Here is a 25,695-nt window from a genome sequence, read left to right as displayed (position 1 = left end):
GTGATCAAGAATGTCTCGGTAAAATCCTGCATTTATCCTTCCCTGGATCCAAAAAACAGTCCCACAGGATGATGCCTTCACCACCATGCTTCACTCCAGGGATGGTATTTGTCAGACATGATGATCCAGGCCACAGAGCTCTTTGTTTCATCAGAGAATTTTGTTTCTCATGATCTGAGTATTCTTGAGGTGCCTTTTAGCAAACTTTTACTGAGGAGTCTGGCCACTCTACCATACAGGCCTGATTAGTGGAGTGCTACAGAAGTTATTGTCTTTCTCATAGGTTGTCCTCTCTCTGCATAGAAACACTGGAGCTCTGTCAGAGTGACCTTCTGGGCTTGGTCACCTCCCTGATCGTTCAGATTGCCCGGAAAGAGTCCTGATGATTCCAAACTTCTTCCATTTATGAACGATGGAGGCCCCGGGGATCTTAAACGGTGCAGAAGCTTGTCTGTACCTTTCCCAGATCAGTGCCTCGATGCAATCCTGTCCTGAATTTACCACAGGTGGACTCCAATCAAGTTGTAGAAACACCTGAAAGATGATCAGTGGAAACAGGATGCACCCGAGCTCAATTTTGAGTGTCATGGCAACGGTTGTGAATTCTTATATATGTTATATTTTTGCTTTTCTTTTTTTAAAAAAAAAAACATTTTCACTTTCTCATTATGCGGTATTGGCTGCAGAATTTTGAGGAGAAAAATGAATTTAACCCATTTTGGAATAAGGGTACAACATGACAAAATGTGGAACAAGTGAAACACTGTAAATACTGTCCTGATGCATCATATATGGGAGGAACACATCTGCTTATAAGTACTAATTAAGGAAATCAAATCAAGAAAATTATCCAGAGATTTTTTGTACCAGTAAACATGGGAGTCTATAGGGATTTACTCACTTTAGGAGCCAGTCTGAAGTGGCTAGAGGATCAGTTCTGGACGACCAGTCACTTGATGAAGGGAACAGTTTTTGGCACTTCCACCTTGGCTTTATTTGCTCATCTATCAGTTAGTGTTACTGTTGTTAGATTTAGCAACTTTACATACTACTGGATATATTCCAAGAAAATATTTATTTTAAGTATCCCACTGCTTTGCAGTGACGTCTTGCTCTTCTGGCACAGGAGCACCGCTTTCTCCCTCTGTTGTGTTCATTTGGTGAGGAAAATTTCAGGCTTCAAAGAGTGACAGTGAGCACTCATGCACTGGCTGTAAGAAGAAAGTATGAGAATTTCTGCCGCTTCTAACCTTCTTTCAGAGTTATCCTTTATGTGGCAGAAATCACAGCATAGTCATTGTCTTTAACTCATTTGCATGGTGATTTTGTCGTGATTCTAAAATCAAACAAGTCATTGTAGGCCCCCAGCCCTGCTGTGCAAACCCCTCGATTTTTCAATGCTTATTAATACCAAAGGCTAAAAGAATATTGTATCCGGGACAGCTTAATCATTTTATTGCTATATATGAATATCTCTCACAATGCAGCGCCCGTTTGCGATAACAAACCTTAACACATATAAAACTCTGTCAAGCATTGCTTCACATGTCAGAACCAGACAAGTTCATCATGTAACGTGGTCCTGCAGTACAGGCAATGTTTGCTCGACTTGAATCACAAGTCTGTGGTTTGTTCCCAGTTCCTATATGAAAGTCTGATTTGACTCCTCCGCCATGAGCACATGAGGGAACAGGTGCCCGTGAAATTAAAGTCAGGGGGGTTTCAGAAGTGTGGAAGGAAATGCAGAGAAACCCCTGTGCTGCAGACTGCAGATTACCTCTATATGGCGTGAGGGCCACTGGAGAGCTGAGGCAGCCCCCTGTGAGGAACCCACAGGGAATATGTTACCAGCAACTTGACAATGACATCTAGACATTTTGTTCTTCGCTTCTCTGAGGGGGGAAAAAAACTGGACTTGTTTGGTGATCACAGGGGTTTTGATGCTTGCTGTGTTATCAGAAGATGCAGTGCTTTGCCATTATTGAGCCCCTGCGCTTATTATAGATTCCATTAAGATGGCAGTTAAATTGGATGTCCCCATCAGCTCTGGAGCATGTTGTTTGTTTTAGAGAACGGGATGCTGAGTCACAGAAGTATTATTAAGTCTTTCAGAAGATAACAGATGAATTAAAGCAACAAAGCGAGCAAGAGGCTGCTGGCTTTTTTCCCTAGCAGCTTTATTAAGAAAATGAGAACTCAAAACACTGTTAAGGCATAATCTATATCTAAGATAAATTAGTGTTATTTAAATGATTTTTTAGTTTAGTCTTAAAGCTTGTTACATCAATGACTTGAATATGTGATGTCAAGCAATGTGGCAAAGCAGTTGAGCTGATAACAGGCAGGAGGACTGATACTGACGGTACTTTAGTCAAGGAAAAAATGATCACTTCAGTTTGTTCAAAGTAAAAGATGATGAAATTGGGGGGGGGTTTGACAGAAGATTCTACATTATTGTGTGGAGAAACACAATAGATATAGAAAAAAACAAAACTATTTCAGTATTAAAAGTGATTTGTTTATGAATTTATGTGCAAAAGAAAAAAAATTAATTTGAAGACACAAGTTTGCTTTTTTCCCCCCTCAAGGAACCGCATTGCAAGGCTAGATCAACCTCTATTACACAATGCGAGACTTAACATGGATTGTGCATGCAATGGCCTGACCAAGTTCCGGTCTACTTTGCAATAAGCTTTTGTAATAAGAGCAAATTAGAAATATAAGGTGCAAGAATATCACTGGTTACATCATCCGTACTGTTGCATCCCCTCCCAGACGCACACACTTTGTAAGACTAAATGAACTTCATCACCAGTAGCTGAAGTTATACAGTGATACAGTTTCTTTACTGGGGGGAAAACTTTTAAAGTTTTTTCTTCTTTTTTAAAGTCGAATCTCAGAATCTTTCATATCTTGTAATTTCTTTGCCTTGTGAAATTTCTCACAGGCCTGGAGAAACTGCAGCACTATTGAGGAGGAGGCCTTGGCTTTGCTGTGGGCACTTCGGTACTTCAAAGCGTATGCCAGTTCCTTTTTCCGACCCTTTGGGTATGGCCGGTGTAAACATGTGATGTAGAAACATGGCAGGTTTAAAGAACTGGGCCAACATTGCCCAAACGTAGGCATCTGTCATAAGAAAGGTCAGAGAAATGTTGTTGCAGATGCCCTGTTGTGCTTTTATGAGTAATGTCACCTTTTAGGTGCCATCTTTACACAGTGTTACATCCTGTTTTATTGGTGTTTTCTGTTTCTATCTCTAGCCTGATCAGTTTATTGGTTAGCACCTGTCCTGGCTTGCATGGGGGCGGTGTGTGTGTGTCTGTATATGGGGGTGGGGGGTCTATAAAGGCTGGTTCTTTGTTTAGCTCTCTCTCCTCTCATACTGCTGCGGCAGTATCTTTGAGGTGCTTGTATATCCTTTTCATTTATTTATTCATCTTCTCTACAACAAAAGTCATACATTAGCATTTCTCCCTGGAGTTTATATTTGGTGTTTGAGCCAGCTGTAACGTAATTGCCTGAATTTCAATATATTCATGATGCTATTTTTTCAACTCAAGTTTAAACTACTGTTATTTGTTTGAAAGTGAAATCGAATCAGAAAGAATGCATGGCTTACAGGTATATTGTCATCAATCGTCTAGTTTTAACCATTAATAGTAGTAAGATTAAAAAGGAGCATTAAGTCTTCCAAAGGTGATGCAATTCCAAATCAGGACGGGATTTCTTTCCTTCAGAAACAAATCCTCAAAATCACAACAGCACTGTAACTACATCTAAATACGATAGCCGACTAAATACTTACCCTTCAAGTTGCAGTAGACAATTTCAAATGACCTACTACCTGGCCCATGATAATGAGATAAGAGGCACTTCCAGGATATTTCACACATTTCACCCCAATTTGAAATTGATATCAAACAAAACCTTTAACAGCAACTTCACAGGATCATCTAAGGTGGCAGCTCAAATGATGAGCAGGAAAGAAAACCCTCATTCTAATTCTTCTGTAACCTAATATTTCTTCCTTTGAAGCCCAACAACAACAACAGCTCCAAATACACAGTAATCTTGTGGAACTCCCATACAAGCGATCTGATTTTTCCACTGCAGCTTTCAAGGCATTTTCCTTGCATGGCTGAGGTAGGAGCACATTGCAAATGAAAGATTAGTGCGATTGTGTTACATTATTGTGAGGTTCCCCTCTCAGCTTAGGCTGATTTGTGAGCCTGTTCAGCAATGTTTCCGGCACACTCCCTTTGTAATAGATGTACTGGGCCTTGAATTGTTGTGCAGTAGAAGCAGTTCAATTAATACAGCGCCACCATAAAATAACTATTGAAATGACAAACGGGTAAATGAATAAGCATTTGCCTCTGCAGGCGCAGCGAGGGAGTGTGTGTCTGCTGAAATTTATGCCCACAAATCAAGCGCTTTTGGGGACGATGATGCCGTCAACTAAATATATCCCGCTGTCGCACACAAGAAGGGGCAGGTAAAAGATGGACCCGTTATCTCTCTCACCATCGACTGATGATGGCTCATTTGAATATTTACAGCTGCGTCTAAGGTAGGTAGAATGATCTCCTATCATTAGGCCACAGCCCTTCAGTGTAGCATAAAGATGCATCAAAGACAGCGGGAGGGAAAAAGAAAAAAGAGAAAGGAAGACGCTGGCATGCATTGTGCTCAGCTCTCTCGCACAGTGAGGGACAGAAAAGCCCCAAGGTGCCTGATGCACCTAGTTGACCATGTGGTGGGATGGAGAACGCCCTCTCGCTCTTGTCAATATTCATTTCCAGCAGCATTGACAAAAGCTGCAAGGATAAATATGCAAGAGGGCTGAAGAAGGGAGAGTCAGAACTCCTGGTTTTAGTCAACAGGCTCACAGTGTTCGCTGCATGTTGATTAAACACTCAAGTGCAGGATGACTAAGTCATGTCTGACAATTGCGGGGTGAATAAGACTTTTTTAATTTACACTCTGTCACATCCAGGAGGTTGTCTTGTCTTAGTCATGGCTGCTGTTTTTGCTCGCTTTAATTGGACTAAGACGTTTTTGACTACCCAAAGCTGGTTATTTTTGGTATTGCATGTCACTGCTGGTTCTAAGTATATTATTTGGTTGTGCTTGTCTTGTGACATTTCCCTGCAAGATTTAATGGCTATCATTTGCAGGGCTAGGGACTGCTTGAAAAAAACAGAAGAGACACAAACTCAAAAGAGAAAAGGTTCAAGGTGAGTTAATCCTGCCATCACCTACCAGAAAAAAAAAACAGAAAACAAAAGCGATCAAATCACATACACATTTTCCCTTTCAGCAGTGGCTTGTAGGAAAATGGATGGTGTCCAGAGTGTAGTTCACATGGGTTTCAATTAGCAATGTCTAAATGAATTAAGAGGTTTAAAGCCATTGCTGTTCTAGAGGTGGTATTAACCTGGTGCTTCTCATTAGCCACCCCTGGCTGATAAAGAGTAAGGGGAGCGGTGGTGCAGACAGACACCTCGTGCTGACAACGGGTGACAGAGTGGATCACGCTGCCTCATGAATAGTAATGGCCGCCAACTTGTCCCACTCTCCCCCATGTGAGAAGTGACGGATTCTTGTGTCAACAGGGCCCATGGCTAGGGAAAAAAAGGCTTGACAACAGACTGAGATATTCTGGAGAAAGGAAGACTGGCGAGGAGAGAGAGAAAGAGACAAAAATCCAGTCCTGACATGAAGGCTGCATCATAAGATTGTTTGTCAGTCAGAGCCACATTCATTGCCTCCCTGAGAGCGAGTAAATAAACACTGTTTGCAGGGAAAAGGAAGTGAGACTGGATTGCTACCTGGTGCCTTCAGGGTGCACAGAGAGGTGTTGGCGTGTCTCCGTAAATCAGGCTGAGCAGCCACTCTTAATGCACTCCCCAAACCGTCGATAAGGAAAAGGAGAGGCGAACACTGCTTTTCTGAAGAGTGATGTCACTGATAACCTGCCGGGCACACACTCTTCCCGACCGACCAGGTCTCGGCCAATCAATAGCAGAACAATGCCACGCTTGGCAAATGCACCGGTGAAGGGAATGTCAAATAAGCAGCGAGAGACCGAGCTGAAAAAAAGTATAATGGAGTCAGAAGTGGCAGAAATAACTGTGATATTCTTCACATGGCGACCACCTAAAGCTCTTGTAGATGGAGGAGTCCTACTTGCAGTGAAATGGCACCTCTGCTCTCATTTTTCAGCATTTTTTTAATCAAAATCTCCCTCCTCCACTTTCAAGAAGAGACGGAGGAGGTCACTGAGAGCTGGGCCCTGTACCTGTTTCTTCTGAACTCCCCTCAGCCGCGGACAGATTTTGGAAGTAGGTGTGGTTACAGGTAACAAAAGCAGTCACTGGTCAAATCTGTCAATAGAGACCAGTCATGGCAAAATAATGTGCAACATGTCTTGGGTCTTTGAAGAGCACAGCACAACAGTTTAAAAAAAATAAAAATTACTCCTTCCAACCACAGTCACGTCATCCTATTTTAAACTAAGCTCTATTTCCACACAGCTGCCATGTGTATTTCTCACACCCAGGACAAAATTATCCCACAGCATTTCCTCTGCCACACAAAGAAACCGTGACCAAATAATCCAATAAAAATATAAAAATAAAAAATAAAAATCCATTCCTGCACACATGCTGTCCTGCTGTTACCTGAATGCAAAACATCTAACTTGCCTCGTGGCCAAATCACTGGTTAGCGTTTTCAATGCCAGTCCAATGACCATGGTTAAGTCTCCCATGGCACACATTTGTCCTCTGTCTTCATATTTATTCAAATATTTTATTTTGTATTTTTCCTAAGACAAAACGAACTTCTAGCTCACTCATAACCTCTTATTCACATTTAGCATCCTGCTTGCCAGCTTGTACCAATAATAGGTACACAAACAAATAAAAAACAAATTTACAGCAGTGATTTTTGCCACAACTCTAGGCTGAGAGCTTTAGTTCAGTGTACATTTTTTGTGCTATTAGTATTTAAGTTGTTATTCTTATATCTAGTTTGAGGACTAGATTAACTTTTTAAAAAAGTTTTATAAAAGTTCAATAAATGTGGGATGTTTAAAAGTTCAGTGGTAAATAGTCAAAGCAAAATAATCGCATTAGCAATTTTGCCACAGCCAAGCAGCTCTGTCAGTTGTATCCAATAAATTCATTTACCCAGCGTTGCATCCATGGATTTTTTGTGTTTTCTGATTGGAAAACTACTGACAGCAGCTAGTACTACCCCTCGGCCTCCTAGCAGATACGTCTATGGTATCAATTTGAAAATCCTACATCACCTTTTTCTCAAGTTATAGCATTCACAAGATTTTCAGAAAACTTAACCTCTGACCTTGAGGTCAAGGTAACTGAGATTCCACCTCATTTGAGAATTTTAGGAGATGCACCTATGGTATCAATTTCAAAATCCTTGGTGATTTCCTTCTCGAGTTACTGCATTCACAAAATTTTCAGAAAACTTGACCTCTGACCTCTGACCTTGAGGCGAGGTCATCTAGAGTCAAACTCATGCAAGACTTTTAGTAGATGCACCTATGGTACCAATTTGAAACTCCTACATCGCTTCATTCTCAAGTTATGGGATTCAAAAACGTAGGCGTCCACGCCACCCACCCCCATCAGCCTTTTACAGCTGAGCGGTAAAGACAATTAGACCAACAATAAACAGCAGAGGCACATGTCTCTCTGATTTGGGAGAAATGCAGCCAAACAAAAACCAAAAAAAGAGGGAGGGATTATGAGAGCCTCAATCATCGGACCTCATTTAAGAATTGGATTTGTGAAATGCTACTAGTCACATATTTTCACATTCATTTCACATTCATCAGTCATACCTCAACCTGTATGCCAACAGACAATAATTACAAAAGTTTAAAAAACTAAAAACCTTCAAGGGGACCCATTATGCTAATTTCCATCCCCATGTATTTAATTCTTGGACTAGAGTAGCTTTGCAAGACTCACAGTTTAGAATAATACATATCTCACATGTCTCATACTGGGCCTTTGTTCTTCTGCTGTCTGAGTCAAACCCCTCTCCCTCCTCTGCTCCCAGCCAGAGGTGTATGCATGATATGACCATATTATAATAATCCCTTCACATAATTTCCTACAGAGCCAAACTGCCTGAAACTGAGTGTTTATAGCAGTTTTAAGCCTGAGCTTTTGGATCATGTGGACTGATTCTACTGATGCTGTCCTCCTTTGAACATTAGCATCCTCCATTATAATAGTATATACATGGCAGAAAAGGGGGGGGGGGGCATGTTCAGTCTGATTGGTTGTCTAGTTATAGCTCTTCAAACTGTAGCTATATCCTCACCTCACCTGACAGGGGTGCATCATGCAGTTTTAAACCATGAAGGTCCGTAATACAAAATCTGTTTGATGTTAGACTGAATTTGGGCTGATGTTAATATCCGACAGGTGATGCTCATGTGTATTCACAGGTAGCAAGTGGCCATCCTGCGCCCTGCCTCCTGCATGCGCTACTCAGGCGTCTCCCTCAACAAGAACGGAGGTAAGAAAAGATTTCCTTGAACATGTTTTGGAGTTCAGTTGTGTTAGAGGAGAAGGAAAATCAGCAGTAGATTCAATTCGTGAACTATATATAGCTGACTGGTCTGTAAGGGTCAGATTACTTGTGTGGCAACTCTTGACCGATTAACTACATTTGACCAAATAGAGGTCTTGTCACATGGTTTTAGTTGGGATTTCAAAATCATTTTTCAAATATTTCCACAGTCTTAAATTTAAGTGCGTTGCTGGAGCAACCAAGACTGCATACATAATGGACTAATGTTTCACACCTCTTTTATGACTGCCTGACATGTCACATCCAAAAAGATCTCTTTTGTGAAAGAAAACACCGTTGTTAATATTGGATCTCCCTCCCTCTAGACTTTCCTTATCACAGACAAAATGTGCTGCAAGACTGACATGTCATGGTGCTGTTTGTCAGACAGCCCTCAGACGGAATATTTTTCCCCCCCGATCAAATTGGAATGAACTATATTTTCAGGCTATTTGTTGTCACAAATTCACCCATTCCTCATATGGATGTGATATGTGCCTTGTCCCAGCTGTCAAAGGCTCAGTGGTGGCAGAATGTATTCATGTCTTAAATGAATGATAAAGTACGCTGCAACAGCTCAAAACCGATGCCATTTGGAAAATAAAATGGTTTCAATACTTAAAGAACTGTGGCCGTTGAGCAATACTCCTCTAAAGCTTGTGACAAACTGCAGTGATGCACGCTCCATTAGATAATCTTTGACTCAATTTGTTTCTAAATTTATGTTTCTAGTCGTTTCAGTGAGTCGAAAGGAAGGAAAATGTTCCCTTGAATTGGATTTTTACAGCAGAAAAATTATGGGATGCTAATCTAAAAATCTTAAAGACCATATTAAAAGCAATGCCAAGACATTTGCACAGCAGTGTAATTTATCATGTGCAATTTTTTTTTTTAATTTCCATATTAATGTGATCACTGTACACACACACACACACAGACACGTCATAGCTGTTGATCATAGGTATTTGTACACAAATTGAATATTTTGGGTTGCGTGTGTGTATGTGCCTGTATTACTGCAGTTGTGAGGACATTTGTTTATATAGTAATATTATGAGGACTTGGTTTAAGGTTAGGGTTTTAAACAAGTGGCTTAGAGTCCCAGAAATTATTATAAACGGGTGTAATGTCCTCTGAAGTGTTGGAAATATTAGAAGGTATGTGTGTGAGAGAGACTATGTTGGGGTAAAGGATAACGGGGGATCATTATGAATTCTGAAAAGCTTAGCACGATTTCCGGCATCAATTATTCAAGTGTACAGCCTGTTTTTTTTAATCGCTCTCCTATTGTCCGCTAAACGTCCCAAATCTCCACACAGTCAACAAGAAAGAAGACCGAGTGCATGCTCAGCAGGAAATGATAACATGCATCTACCTCGGGCATTTTTATTCATTTTTTTTAGCTCATATGATCTGGCAAACAGGATGTACTTTAAACCATACTGATTATTTTTCAAATTTAAGGTAACACTCAGAAAACACTGACAAATAAAATAAGATGTTTTAGGGTTGTACTCCTCTTCTAATACTAAGACAGCATCCTAAATGCCTCTGTATTTACACTTGCTGTGTAGAGTGCATGAGTGCTTTCACACCACAATGTACAGCTACATGCAGTGCAAGATGGTGTACTCACAGCGGTCAAAAAGCACACTGTACACTTCTCACCAATGCTCTTGTCAATGTTTTTCCGCATTTTTGGCTACACAGCAGAAATACAAGGACCACCACAGACTATACAAAAGAGACGGAACATCCATCTGTCCCTAGATCTATGGCCTCAGTAAACACTTTCTTGGTAACTTTATGCACTCAGTCTGGTTTCAACTCACACTGAACACAGCCTGATGTAATTTAGGTTGAGCCGAGGATGCTTTCTCACTCAGATCTGTTCATGTCTTGTCCAGTTTCAAAACACTGAGATGGTAAATGGTAAAAAAAACACTTATCTAGGGGCTTCACAAAAGGAAACCGTCATATTTAAAATACAATATATGTAACCACCCACCAATTTAAAGCTAATAGCAGAATATAGGAGACAATACTGTTATAATTCAAACACTATTTAGTTAAGTAAGTGTTTACCAGCAGAAGTACATGAACTGAGCTACATTCGATGAGTCTATAGCAATGCTAGTGGCTATGTCGGCTGCCAGCACATTGAGAATGCAAATATGTCAACATTTTACTGATGTAATGTTGAACATGTTCACCATAAAGACTCAGTTTAACTTGTTTAGCTTATTGACATTTTATTATTTGATGATTAGTCATTGCAGTAATGTTGTCCAAGGCGTTGGACAAATTTTAATTCTGACCTAATTGCCGTACACAAAAATCCAGGTACTCTCCCGTAACTTCACTCAGAACGGCAAATTTTAGCCTCTTAAAAAATAGGAAATGATCAAAACTATTAATTTTGGGTGATGGTAAAGGGAACACTAATATCAAGATCCCATGGTTGACATATTTCAGTCTAGACTAACTGACAAACCAGCATTGCCATTCCTGGAGCACCACTATTGGGGCTAAAATGACAGACACGACTTACAATAACAATCCTTTACGTTGACACTAATTCCCTAAATGATGAAAGCTCAGACCAAACTGCCCAAGTAATGTTTCCATACTTCAAAGGCTAAGTTTGTCCAGTAGTGAATCTCGGGAATGAATGTCCATTTTTTGTTGAAAATGGAATTTACTTGTTTTCCATGGAGATGTAATCCACAAAGGACCCAGTGCAGCTGTCATAATACCACAATCATTTTTCACAGAGACTCAACAGCATCAATCCTCACTTGTTCACATTTAATCAATCACTTCTCCAATCTTGTTTTTTTGTCACCCACTTTATTTTGCAGTTGGATTTTGTCCACTGACAGTCAACAGTCATATCATTTATTGTCTGGTTTACAGCAAACACAGAGGTTGATGGTCTTTTTTCTTTTGGAGGGGGTGGGGTTTACTCTTCTGAGGGAGCTGGACGGCTCCTGTTTAAGGAATCAATTTGACTGGACAGCCTTACAAATTGCATAAAGAGACAAAGTTGTCCTTGGAGTGCGCCACAATTGATTGATGGCTCAACACACTTGCACCGTAAATCCTCCCGACAGAACGGAGACAAATCAGTCGCCGGCTTCTGCTCCCCGCCCTCCTGCACTACTTACCTACCTCCCATATCTTTTCTCTTGCTGCCTCTTCTCACACAAAATGTCACAAGACTCAAATTTATTCAAAACAAAGTCAAATTTCTCCCAGCCTTTATGTGTTGACACAAATTGTGCAAAGTGTGTTGGCAACATGCAAATATGCTTATCAGACACTTTATATGTAAATTTGCAGTCTGAGAATTGAATGACAGTGAGTTTACGTTGTGAGGCTCTTACAAAATTAAAAAGTCATTCTACGTGTAGACTAGATGAAGCTGAATCCGGCACTCTTTTTTAAAATCGGCTCTGCTGCCATCCTAAACAATATCATCATCTCGTGATGTGAAAAACAAGGCATTGGCCTGTACACGTTTTAAAGCCCAAAGTTATCAGTGTCTGGGAGACAATAAAACTTCACTGGGGGGTTGTTCTGTGCTAAGAAAATGGCAGTCTTCCCTGGGGAGACCGAACCACTGTTTGTTTCTCGCGAGAAACACTGCAGGCATCTTTCTAAAGCGCCCTCTCTAATCAGAAGTGATCCGTTCACATGTGCTATCCGCTTTCCCCCTGGGAAGGGGTGTTAAAAAAAAAAGTGCAGTGCAGGCGGGTCAGAGACACAAGAGAACGTAGTCGGAAATAAACATCCAGAGAGTGAAAAGAGGGTTCAACTTTAACTAGTATGAAGACTCGGTACTAAAGAGGGATACGACAAAATATTGACATCTCGATGTGTTGTTTGCTCCTGCGAGGCGATGCCACCAAAATCAGTGCTTTTATTAAAGCACGCACTAGCTCTAACCACTCTTACTACTTAATAACTCCTTATGCTGGCACTTATCAACTAAATTAGGCTAAAGCACGTGGAAATTGCTCAACTTACAGTGAATAACAAAGTCACAGGCGGAAAATTGCAAACAACAGGAAAAGGAAATTTAACAATTACTATTCATGCACACACACACTTACATTAAACTGAATAAATGAATAATTCCTGCTTTCCATCATTTTAGGATTATTACTTTCTTCTGCAGTTAAACATATATTGGGACAAATGATTGTGATTATAGATGATTGTGTTGCAATGTACTGAGTACTTATGACACCATCACATCATGGGTAATATATCACCATGGCATTGTACAGTAAGCTACTCTCCAACCCCTACTACCAAACAACAAGTATAACGTTTATATTGAATAAAATATTGACTAATATTATAAACTAATATTGGGCTTTTAAATATACTTGTGTGATATTTCATTAATTTTATATTTTTTACAACATAATCCAGAGAAATGCATGAAAGGTTGGGTGTTTTGGAGTGGCACCTCCATCTCCTTTAACCAACAATACTCTCTGTGCTGTTGGCAGCAGATGTAGTGGAGTCAGTTTACAGTTTAGTGGTGCAAAGGTAGGTGGCATCTTCATGCTAATTTTCAAAGGAAGTTGGGAAATACATTCCTGCACACTTCACACCTAATGACCCAGTAAGAAGAAAGGTGATCTAAGTCACTTTGAACATTGCTTAGTTGTTGGTGTCAGATGTGATGGTCCCAATATTTCAGAAACTTGCTGATGTACTGAGATTTTCTCATCAGCTTAGAAAGAAAACCAAGTCTACAATTAACTGGCTCACCAAAACTGGACAATAGAAGAATGGAAAAATGCTACCGAGTCTCGATTTCTGCCACAACAATCAGATTGTAGGGTCTGAAGTTGGCATAAACAACATGAAAGCATGGCTTCATCCTGCCTTGTATCAACAATTCATACTGGTGCAGTGGTGTGGGGAATATTTTCTTTAAACAATCCCCTTAGTACAAACTGGGGATTGTTTGTCCAGCACTTCATGACCACAGTGCACTCCTCCTCTTCTTCTTCTTCTTCTTCTCCTCCTTCTCCTTCTCCTTCTTCTTCTTCTGGTATCTTGAATATGACAATGAGTTCACAGTACTCAAAGTCACCAGATCTCAATCTAACAGAGAACCTTTGGGATGTGGTGGGGCTGGAAATTTGCATCATGGATGTGCAGCCGACTAAGCTGCAGAAACGCTGTGATGCTGTCATGTCAATACGGCCCAAAATCACTGACGATTGTTTTCGGCATCTTGTTGAATCTGTGCCACAAAGAATTAAGGACGTTCTGAATAAGTGAAAAACTGGCTGTGAGAATATATGAACAATATCTACCAATATTTCCTTTAAAAAACAATTTCAAAAAATCACTATTAGTCCCACTTTATTAAATTGCTGCAATAAAAAATGGTCCTAAACAGGAATAAAATCAAACCATTTTAAAATAATCCACCAGCACGACTTAAAAGAAAAAAATATGCACACAAGAGGGCAGAGTGGGCAAACACAAGCTGTCTAATGAACACACAACAACTGGATGACACAGTGGTACCAGTGGCATTTGTGACTAAGTGGGTAACAGAGATAACAGAGTGATTTTATACTGTGTTCTCTTTATTAAGCATGCTCATGTTGTTGCACCCGTACACGCAGGTAAAACACATTACATGGTACTGGATTCAGTTGCTAAGATTCCCACTAAACAAGATGAAGGATCAGGAGAGATTTAAACTCTAAACGAGACACATTATGAGTAATATTATGTTCCATGTGTTGAATGTGTGTTAGTGTCCTCCCAATTTTCATACTGTAATGGATAGGTATAAATAATTAAGAACCCTGTTGCCCTGAATAGCAGGAGACCAAGGAGAAGAGGGAGGATGGAGGAAAATTAACAGCGATAAGCACTGCTTGTAGCATTTTAAAGCAACACAACATTGTCATAATAAGACCTCGTCTCTGGGAATCACCAGGAATCTCTTCTGCTAAGAGAGAAGACTTTTACATTCTCCTTCTCATACTGAAAATACAGCCATTGCTGCTGCTGCTTAAATGCACCATCCTCTCCCTCACTTTAATGAGAGTGAAAAATGCTATGCTAGCTTTGGCTATTTATAAATTTTATGGCACAAATTGTGGCATAAAGGGCACAAGTCAGATGAATGACAGACGAAGGACAGCTGCGGCATCATCCCTCCATTAAAAGGCGGAAAATGGCCAACTGTGGCCCGAGCAGTTAATTAGCCAGAGAGGGCCTAATCACAGTTTTGGAGCCGTGGTCCTCCCCAGGTGACACACTAATAGGAGAAGCTTGTGGAGAAGTGGAAACAAGGTAACTATTGGCTTTGGGCTTCTCATAAGAAAGGCATGGCTGCGCTGACCTGTGTTAAAAGAGATAACTTGTGAATTTGGTCAGCTTTCATTTGTTTTTTGTTTTTTTTTAATAAAGTTGTTCCACATGAGGCAGTAGTTCACCACCTGATGGTTCAAATACCCACTGAGTTGAAAGACAATTCAGGCAGGACACAGGATGATTAAAAACTGCCTGTGGAGCTTTCTTGTAAACCAAGTTACAATTAGTGCTGCTCACTATACCACTGCTAAAACCTTAAAACCTTCAGGTGCTACATGACTTTCACCCATAGTTCATATACAGAGTATTTCACCACCCAAAGACTGTACTTGTGCAGCCCAAAACAAATTTGATTACTCTTTTATTTCATTTTGCAGCACCATCCAAAACAGACAAAAGACAATCTCCTTGCCCATATTTTGAAAATTCAGCTGCTGCTAAAACATCTATTCCCACCCCTTTCTGTCCCATCAGTCCTTTACAGAGTCAGTCACCTGGACCTCTTCATGGTGATTTTTGATTGTAGCATTTCATTTGTATGCTACATGGCTTTAATCCAGTCTTTAAGTGATGACCTATGAACCCTGCTTCCGGGTCCAAACTACTCTGCGTTTATTAAGGCTGTTGTGTTTATAACATATTTTAATGCTTTATATCTTGTTCTTTTTAATCTTAACAAGCTCCTAAAAAAGGCAGTGATCACTGTCGGCCTCTCTCAGTTTTTATTACCACTATTCATTTTAAAGTTTTTAAGACCTTACTATAACTACAGCCCAGCCCATGCAGCAGTATATTAATGACTAACTTCGTATTGTGGATGGATTATCTCAGTTGTTCTCCTGACTGAAGTTTGGTCTGTTTACAGCATCCTGTCATGCAAGTACATTTGTCCCTAACCATCGGGAACCCTCACGTTAACTTTTATCAAGTGGAAAAAAGTTAGCATTCATCCTTCAGCTTCACTGTGTTTGTTTTATGCTAACATAGCTGTGTCGTTAGCGATCACGTAGCACATCATTATATACCCGCTGGCCCAAATTCAGTAACCCTACAAACGTCACTGCTGTTTAGTTTTCTGTCTTCGTTTATGTCGGAAGTGATAGCAGAGCTGTACGTTTTAATTTTTTGAGAAATCCCTCTATCAGAACATGGTATATTATGTTTAGATGGGAACTAGCGCGCTAACTCTCTGCTAAGTATTAACTCCATTAAATTTAATAAATTCTGTTTTCAAGGATGCCTGGATGTTAAACGTAATTGTTACACCTGGTAGAGCAGCCACACTGATCATTTTATTAAGGATGAAAGAATTTAGACCGTTTATAATTGTCGGAAATGGCTAATGACGTCAGACTTAAAGACCGGATTAGTAGGTATCTACATCTGTATGATTCACTCTTATATATCATCTATATATGGTCACTTTGCTATGCTCCAGCAATCCAAGCTGGCATTGGCCATAAAATTAAAGTCGAAGACAAACCAGTGGGTGACATCACAGCAACTGTTTTCATCCCTTAGCATCAACCATCAACAAGCACCCTCCTCATGTATGCAAGAGTGGCCCTTTAATTGCATGACAACTAAATAAAGACGTTCCTATTACAAACAAAAGTTACAAAGTACTGCAAGTGGTACAAACAACACACTTTAAACATGATAGCATGTAGGGACACATTACTGCCAAAATGTTTTCTGCTCCAGCTTTCTCACATCTTCACTTTTCTCCTCCAAGACATACCAGTGGGATGTCCCCTAGAGCTGCACTTGTAAACTTCCATATTTTGACATGTTTCACGCATAAAAGTAGATCCTGGTGGTTATACAGCTTCCTTAACTGAAGGCAAAAGACAGGTGCCACACATGCATTTTACAAAAGAATGATCGACCATAAAGATTTCATTTTTTTAAAGAAATTATTATTATTTCTTTGCAATACTGTGGCATTTGTCATGGGTAGCATTTAACGTTCACAAAGTTTAAGATGAAAACTAAAGACATGTTGCATATATTTATTTATTTATTGTCTGTTTTTAGGAACTTCTTAGCTGTTAATGTTCATAATATAACAGTTGTGAATAAGTAGGACAGTAGAGGTACAGGCGATGAAATCAGTAAACAACAAGCACTGTGAAGCAGTTGTTGTTGTTTGCTCAAGACAATAGAGGACGCGCACCCTCAAACTTCATCCCAAAGACATTTTACATACATGGATTAAAGACTGGGGTCCCCGGGACACCAAGTACACTTTACTGTGACAATCAATCAGAAAAGAAAAGAAATTAATAGCAAAACTTATTAACTTATTAATGTCATCTAAAAACAAAATTTAATTTACAATGAATTAGCATATTTTGTAAAACACAAACCTACACCTTTCTTTAATACAGCTTACAGCTTTTATCCAAAGTACATTCACATTATTAATTAAAAGCTTATGTACCATTTTTGAATTCTGGTATTAATCGGTTTTCAGTAATTTCATGTAAATATTATTTGAGTTGAATATACATGATGAAACCATGATGGATCATTTGGACCCCAGTATAAAATAATTCAAATAAACACAGAACCAGCCCAGAGATTTTTCCAGCATGTCCTCCAACACCTCCATTAAATGCCTGAAACACTTGACCCAGGAGGTCTCACGGTCAGACAGCTGTACCACCTCATCTGGCATAGCAACTTTACCCTGAGTCTTTCCCGAATGACCTGAGCTCAGAGACCCTTGCATCTACAGTCACTTTCTTTTCATCACAACCTGCAACTTTGGTGATCATAGGTAATGTGGCAGCTTTGGGATCCTGTCTTCACCACAGCAGACCAGTATAACAATACTGCCGACATTAAGCCAATCTTTCTGTCTATCTCCTGCTGCACTCTCCCCTCACTCACAAAAAAGACCCCAAAATAGCTGAATTCCCACTCCAGATGGGGTACCCTGACCTGGAGTGGGCACTCCACTCTTTTCAACTGAGAGCTATGGATTCAAACCTGGAGGTGCTTGACACTCATCTGCAAACTAACCTAGTGCAACCTGGAGGTCATGGCCCAATAAAGCCAACAGAACCACATCATCTCCAGCAGGGAAAGGACCACCAAACCCTTCACCATCCACACATTGGCTGTGCCTATAACTTCTGTCTGTAAATATTAAGAGCAGAATATGTAACAAAGAAAAACTCTGTCTGCTCAGTCCGACTTATTGCTGGCAATCTTAACTTGACTCTCACCATGGTTATACAGGAACCAGAGCAGAAAGGACTAAAAACAGCTAAAGCTAAAAACACACAACAGGCAGTTATGGCACACAATTTGCCTCCTGCCATGCTGGCATGTGACAGCAGAAGCAAACAGTTGATGCCTTCCTGTTGAGGTGAGTGTTGGATAGTCACATCAGCAGGTGGAGTTTTCCTCACCCTCAGGAGGTTCATTGCTCCTTAGATTGAGGTTTGTAATGTAGCAGTAACAGCTCTCCTTGTCATGTATGGCATGACCAGGCCATGCCCCAGCTGTCTCAGGTACAATAGATCCGGCTACATCTCCAACATTCTAATAACTTCCAGTCTGGGAAGTTCCCCATCCAGATGATGAAGGCAGTGATTGCATTTGAGTCTTTCTTCCTTTAAAATGAAAGACAGAGTGGCCCAGTATTACCTGGATATCTTGTGTTACTTTAACTTAGGACTCGCTGCAAAAGAGTAAATAAATAGTTCCATAAATTAAAGCTGTACAGACTGGGACGCACTGGGAGCCCAAAACATTTATATTTTTAAAAACACCAATCGAAAGAGAAATAGAAAACAATCATTTAGCGTTATTAGAAACAACGTGATGGACAAAGTCATAAAAATTTTAAATGATTTTACCAAAAAAAACACCTGTGAAGAAAAAAATGACCTCTTGGGTCTGTGGTCAGTAGGATTAAGCAGATTTAAGCACCTGAAGTTACCCAGAAAAGCTTTTGTGCGCATATAAAGTAGGTCCCCCGAAACGAAATCCAGCCAGTTCCCGTTACGTAATCTAGCAAAAAATCAGCCAGCCAGCACGCACCACAGAGGAGAAGGAGGAAGATACAGAAAGAAGAGAGAAAAAGGTAAAAATAAATGAAAGTCAGACTGTCCTGACTGATGATGGGATGCTGTAAACAGGGGAGTTTTTTTCCTAACAATTAAAGAGTGGAGGAATATTGATTTCCAATGGTGCTCTCAAGTGACTTGCTGGCTGTCACAATGAGGCCCGGGGTAAGGTGACCATGTCTCTGCTCAACGTGATAAACCTTGCATGTCATCAGGTATGGAGGACGAGGTGTCCCCCTTTCCCAGCCCCACCCTCGGCGCATCGTAGACTGCCGCTACAGCATTTATTCGTGGTGGGGTGTGGAATTATGGGTCGCTTCATTTAGTAATGAAGTCACAGAGGAGCTGGTGAGTGCGGCCAGCACGTGCTAACACAGGTGCAAGCGAGTTGAAATTAAGAGCTTTTAGAGAAGCAGCGAATTTTGCCTCCTGTGCATTAGGAGTTTTAAGCAAGCAAGATGTTATTGTGCGACTCCACGTGCAGTTTTACAAGCATCGGGGAAGGCAAATGCCTAGATGAGAGGTCAACTTTGAGTCTTACTCCAGGGATAAATAATCATAAATCAGAAGGTGAGTCGTCACTGGAGTAGATCCATCATGAGCGCTAACACATGCACACAAATGAATGCTTGTACTGTGTCAAGGAAATTGGAAAAAAAAAAAAGGCCCATGCAGATTGATTGGCTCTTTTAAATGAGTGAGAGCTGCGTTATGTTGATCGATTCTACGGATAATTGACTGATTCTAGTGTTGTTTGAAGTCGAGTAACAACTGCGCATCAACGCTGCGAAGGGACACAGCCTGCAGGCATCTTAAGCTCTAAGGAAGACCAGGAAACTGAGACAGGAAGTTGATCAAGTGCAAAGGAGCTTGTCCTGAGCTGCTGCTCTGTTCTGACAGCTTTGGATTCTGTTAAAAGGGTTGAAAAGGCAAACTGGGGCAAGATGTTCTAACAATTCACTTATTAAAAGCAATTACGAAGGGGGTAGTTAAAATAAATAGTAACACAAGCTATAAAATTGATATACTTTCATAATAAAATAAGCTATTTGAAAGTATGAAGCTGTGCCTCAGATCCGCTGTCCATTTCAAGTAAACTAACTGTTCTTAGAGTCACTTGGCGTAAAAGTTAATTAGCATTTTTAAGGTTGAGAATTCAGCTAGAAAGGATGGCCTTCTCATCTAATATTCCTACACACCTCTGTCGGCAAGTCACCGTGCTCTTAAGTCTAGACCAATCAATGAATGAACTCGTTACTGAGGCATTAAAGGAAAAGCCACGGAGAAGTAGAAGTCCATTTCTGGAAGTGTTCCCACTTTGTGACACAGCAGTTCGCAGCTGTTCAGAACTGACTGTTGACTGGGGGAAAAAAAGTGATTAAAAAAAAGGAAATGAACTATAAATTCAAAATGAGTTTTCCATGGTAGATCATGGGGAAGATTACGAGACAGGAAAAGGTCTAAAAAATGCCCGATCACCTTTGAGTGAAGGACTCCTCCCCCCATGCTGAGATTCAGCCAGCTTTATTATGCCAAGAGGTGGCCACTCAGCGGAGGAAAGGACACTGATGCATAGAATGCAAAGCAACTTTTAATTATTCTTGGGAAAAGAGCACAAGCCCTTGGCTTGTTTACCACTTTACTGGAAACTGCTTATGATTGCTTTGTAATTATCTCCTTGATAATGTAAAATTTACCCCCCCACCCCTTTCCGTCCACTCCTCTCTATAGAACACCGTGCAGAAAGTGATCAAGCATTCATCATTTAGTCCAAATGTTTTAACTTTTACTTGGGGGAGGTGGAGGGAGGGCTAATAGATTATGGGTAATGAAGCAGCTCGAGCAGTAACACAAATAGGACTTGTAGTGAAAGACACAGGCTAAGGCACGCCTGTGTTGTGATAATCAGTCTCTCTTTTTGTCTCATGATAAGCTGAGAGCCTAACCTTCACCCAAAGAGCACATCATTTCCCCTCTGTGAGACTTAATGAGACATTAGCCATACTAACAAATGGTGGACGAGAAAGTGAAAGTGACTTTCCAGGTAAGGGCTGTTTGCCTGACCATAATCAGTCCCCAAGTGCAGCTAAAGGGTGGAAACAACTCTGAGTCTCCGTCTCGACAGCTTGCTGTGGCTTTTATGACGGGCCTCCCAGGGCCCATTGAATGGCATATAATGTCTTAATATCCCTCAAATAGAACAGGTAATCTGCTTTTGTTGTCGCCTTGTCTGCTCTGGTTCAGACAGCGCAGTTTGTCTGTTTTAGCTTGTAATGTGTAAAGTGTACGATGCAGCACAGCAGTCCAAAACTAATGCACGTCACATTGACATTATTCAAACCGGTACTTCAACATGTACTTCGACTATGCCGACAGAGCAACTGCTATCATTTTCCACAAACTGCGGCTTTGCGATGCATTTCATCCACCTGTAACTCGTATCAATATGAGTCTGGCACTAATCAAACACTGGGTGATGAAGTAAAGTCATTCTTGTAAGCAGCACTGAGTGGTTTGGAGGTATGGGACTATAGACGCAAGGGTGGATGGATAAAGAAAGGAAGTGACGAGCTGGTGTGAGAATGGGCCCCGTTCCCCCGCCGGGCCTCCCAGCTCAATTAGCTCAGCTCATCCCGGCTTTCTGCTGATGGGGGAAAAAGGAAAAAAAAAAATCAGCAACACCACACTGTGCCATACAGTCCTCAGAGTCTAGCCTGTTAGTGAGTGAATGAGTGAGTCAGTGTGCACATTATGTGTCTGTTCATGCCTCACATGCAGATTTTTGCATTTGTGCATCCAGAGCATGAATATGTGTGGGCTGTCTCCTCTCCTCTTAGACTAGAGCCCCACAGTGCTCTCTGTATCAAACACCTGAACCAATTAGGCTACATTCGCTTAAAAAAATAAAAAAATCCCTAAAGCAAAGTACAGTAATGTCATAAACAGTCACGCAAAACTTAAGCTGTAAGAGAAGTTTCTCTGGATGCAGAAAATGATGAACTGGAGGGAGACCAAGACTAAAAAGTCACTGTTATGGATTATAGAACTCGAAAGGTTATATTCCAACACTTTTCTGCCAGCATCTCGAGGCTAAAAAAAGAAACTTTCATGTCTAAATTTTGACCTATCAAGTCTGCGCTAAAAAGTCAGGAAATAAATCAGCAACAACTGAAAAAAAAATTGATTAAAGCTTTCTTTCTCCCGTGGCACCGCTGGGTCATCCTGAGAACATTTTAGCACAGCGTTGTCCAAACTGTAAAGGTATAGTAGGTGGTCTGCATGCGAGATGAAACGCATTAATCATTGAGAGATGGCCTCTGGACGAGCTTTCAGGATGTCCTAAAGGAAGGGTGGGAGAAGGAAAAAAAGCAGGCCAAGGTCTGAAGGAGGGAGTTCATTGCTATATGACAGCATTTGGAGGCAAGGGCTGGGACCTTTTCAGAGATGTGATGCACATGCATGTCTCAAAGGCAAAGTGAGATGGAAAAGAGCACTCAGTGTTGGAGGAAAAAAAAAAAAAGGAACTCAAACTGCTTGGCCAGCACAACTCAAGGCCAAAATCTATTTAATCATAGAATAAGGACAGTTTGGAAAAAGAAAAAAAGACAGTATAATATTCCTGCCCCGCCGCTTCACTTGGTTACACATAGACACTTTGTGTTGTCAGGTAAATGTATTGTATGTCATAAACTCCTCTCGTCCGGTCCTGTAACTCTTCCCTCAAAAAAAAACAAAACATGAATACATGTCTCACACATGCTCAGCGTGCCATGAAAATGTAGCCAAGAATGCTGCAGTGCACCAAGCAACTAGCTAAACAAACAAAGTAAATACGCCTGATAATGCCGACGATAACATCCGAGGCAAAATGAAAGGATGAAGGTCAGTAATTGGGAGAAGGTGGGGAGGAAGAAGCATGGCGCGGTTTGTTTTTCTCCTGGCAGGGGTCCATCTGGGCGCGTGCGGCAGGCTCTGGGGCGGTGTAGGAGCACGTCTGTGCAGAGGTTAAGAAAAGCAATTAATCGGCAGCAGAGATAATCAAAGGAACCTCCCCCTCCAGACACCTTGGTGGGGGAGCGGGAGAGCGAGAAAGGGAGAGGGAGAGCAGAGAAATGGAGAGACAGACAGAGGAGAGGAAGATGGGAAAATACTTGTTTACAGGCACTGCTGGTGCGATCAAAAGCACAGGGGTTCAGCTCTGCCACCGGGGCCCTCCGTTTCAGGTGGAATTGATAACACTTCAGATGTACAATTCAATGTTTGTGAGAGTACTTTTACCTCCCGGTGAGAAGGCAAGGATTTTTCACAGTCTAAGCTGCATTTCCTTTCATCTCAGATTTTGCAAGGTATCAACAGATTGTCAATGGTGAGGAAGACATTTTTCCCACACATAATCAAAGAATGTAGTCTGGCGCGCCTGCACTCACCCCGCTTAGACGTCGATTCAGACGGCGCGGCGCGAGAAGGCTACAAAACAAGATTAATATCACTGGAAACTAATATTTTGATTACATTAAATTAGCTGTGAACCTCAGAGAGACTAGAAGAGCATAAAAGTTGTTTTTTTTTCCGCAGCTAACCAATTAACTGTACATATTATGCACTGGTATAGTTAAAAGGCTTCTCCTGCTGCAAATAATTAGATATTCTGCATGACAGATTTTATAGTTCCACCAGGAATCAAAGCTTGTTGCTCTCTCTGGTAGTTCACGTTTTTCTTTGGAAATGAAATGAAGTGTCACCTAGCGTAGATTTATGCCTCATAAATAACGACTTAAGCTGGTCTGGTGTTTCTTTGCGACTTTAAGCACCAACTTCACTGTTAAATATTAACAAAATGACCACAGATCAACAACTACTGACAACAGGATATCACCCAATAGAGTTGCTGTTTAAGTAATTTGAAGTCCTCTAAATCTATGCCCCTTTTTAGCCTTAAAATATACCAACACTGTCACCAATACCGAAACGTACCCTATGATCATTTAGCAGTATACATCTTGGCAAAAAGGCTCTGGCAGACGGTTAGCAGGTCAGCAGTGAGTAAGGGGTGGCACTTTCACAAAGTCTTGATTAGATAATTATCCATCCATATCTTGGCAATATGTTGCAAGGGAACAACGCGCTTCTCATTACACCGCTGACAGGCCCTGCATCTGTGGGTTGCTATCAAAAGCAAGGTGTTCAGCAGGCACGCACTTGTTGATTAAAAAAGAAAGAAAAGAAAAAGAAATAAGATGTGCCAATGTGAAAATTAGATATACTCCTTCAGGGGTGGTTGTGAGAGGTGGTAGGTACACGGAGCATATCATGGACTGAAAGCATGACAAACAATAAGTGAGTTCCTGGAATCTGGAACGGGTAATGAGGCTATTTAAAATATTTACCTTTAGTTCCCCTGCTTTTAGCCATTCTCGTTCTATTTGGAATAAGCGCTCCATCTCATGTTGTTGTCAGTGACGCATTGCACTGTTAAAGGGACAAGAGGTCTCCACTGATCAGTGTAAATAAGCATAGGCACTTGAGGACAATTCTGAGGTACTTGTACGCTGATATATCCATTTTACAATGTTTTGGCATTCTAGTGCACTGCCTTAATTCAACAGGCATAATGAATAGCTCCATTTCAGGTTCACATATAAACATCAAACATGTGTACAGCCTGGAAAACATAAGCTTTAGTTTTATGTAGATACAAATAAAATATTTAAGTAGAGCATGGATTTTTAAGGCTGATGATGTTATCAGTATACCAGCCAATATTTTTTTAGACATCATACTCAGATTTACACACATGCACTATGTTAGAGTTGTACAGTGTTTCATCTCTCAGCAATTTATTTTACCAGTCGGCACAGCGCCGTCATATTCTCAGCAGCGATGCGTACCCTGTGCACCTGACACAATTTATGAATTAACCCCATGTTTTGTTTCAAATGGGAACTTATATAAGCTTATCCATAATAACAAACATATCTATCATGATATATCTTTCTACAATATCAATATATCAGATGGGTTTTTAAAAAAAGTAAATACGTCCACTGTATTGCTGTATACAAATCAGCTCTTTTAGGATAATTCCTCATTTTTCACATGTGTGTAGTTCTACTTTTAATCATTTAGCCGCTAGCATTTCAGTCCCATGAAAGTTTTGATTGCTTGACTTTTACTACATTATTTTATAGGGTGATGTTACTTTTACCTGAAGAAATAATCCATACATTTCCGCTACCACTGTAACATTGTAATTGGTAAAAAATTCACAGACTGCCCTAAATAAATGCAGCTGTTATCCCCCTTCATGGTACTTTCCATGTTCAAGCACTCATCCCTTCGCCTTCCACAGGGAGGGGAAGTGCACCAGATCAGGAGCAGCCTCTCTTTTTTATTTAACCACAGATACAAGAGTTCACCATCACCACAGAATAAAGGCCTGAGATATCAGAGAGGAGAACAAATGAGTAGAAAGAAATCTGCACAGGGACAAAATACAAGCACAAACAGTGCTCTATGCCTGCCCTTTTAACAATATCTGGCCCCCTGCAACCTCCTTCTTTCATCTTTTTTTAAAATACAGTGACAGAAAAGCCCAAATGCAAACCAACAAGTCACTGGAACAGAACTTTCAGGGAATAATCCTGATGTA

General features: G+C 40.7%; 1 protein-coding gene and 1 long non-coding RNA gene across 6 annotated transcripts in view; one reads left to right on the top strand and one right to left on the bottom strand.

The window, feature by feature from the left end:
- Positions 1-25,695, top strand: part of LOC102082379 (uncharacterized) — a 63,255-nt gene that overhangs the window by 3,376 nt on the left and 34,184 nt on the right. Inside the window, exon 2 of the long non-coding RNA XR_002058537.2 lies at positions 8,486-8,556. This is a non-coding gene — a long non-coding RNA (uncharacterized LOC102082379). The remainder of the gene's footprint in view (positions 1-8,485; positions 8,557-25,695) is intronic.
- Positions 1-25,695, bottom strand: part of ppargc1a (peroxisome proliferator-activated receptor gamma, coactivator 1 alpha) — a 296,819-nt gene that overhangs the window by 266,595 nt on the left and 4,529 nt on the right. The window lies entirely within an intron of this gene.

The sequence above is a fragment of the Oreochromis niloticus genome, linkage group LG3 (genome assembly GCF_001858045.2).
Source record: "Oreochromis niloticus isolate F11D_XX linkage group LG3, O_niloticus_UMD_NMBU, whole genome shotgun sequence".
Classification (NCBI taxonomy): domain Eukaryota; kingdom Metazoa; phylum Chordata; class Actinopteri; order Cichliformes; family Cichlidae; genus Oreochromis; species Oreochromis niloticus.
The sequence above is the reverse complement of the archived record's forward strand: the minus strand, read 5'-3'. Positions and strand labels throughout refer to the sequence as shown.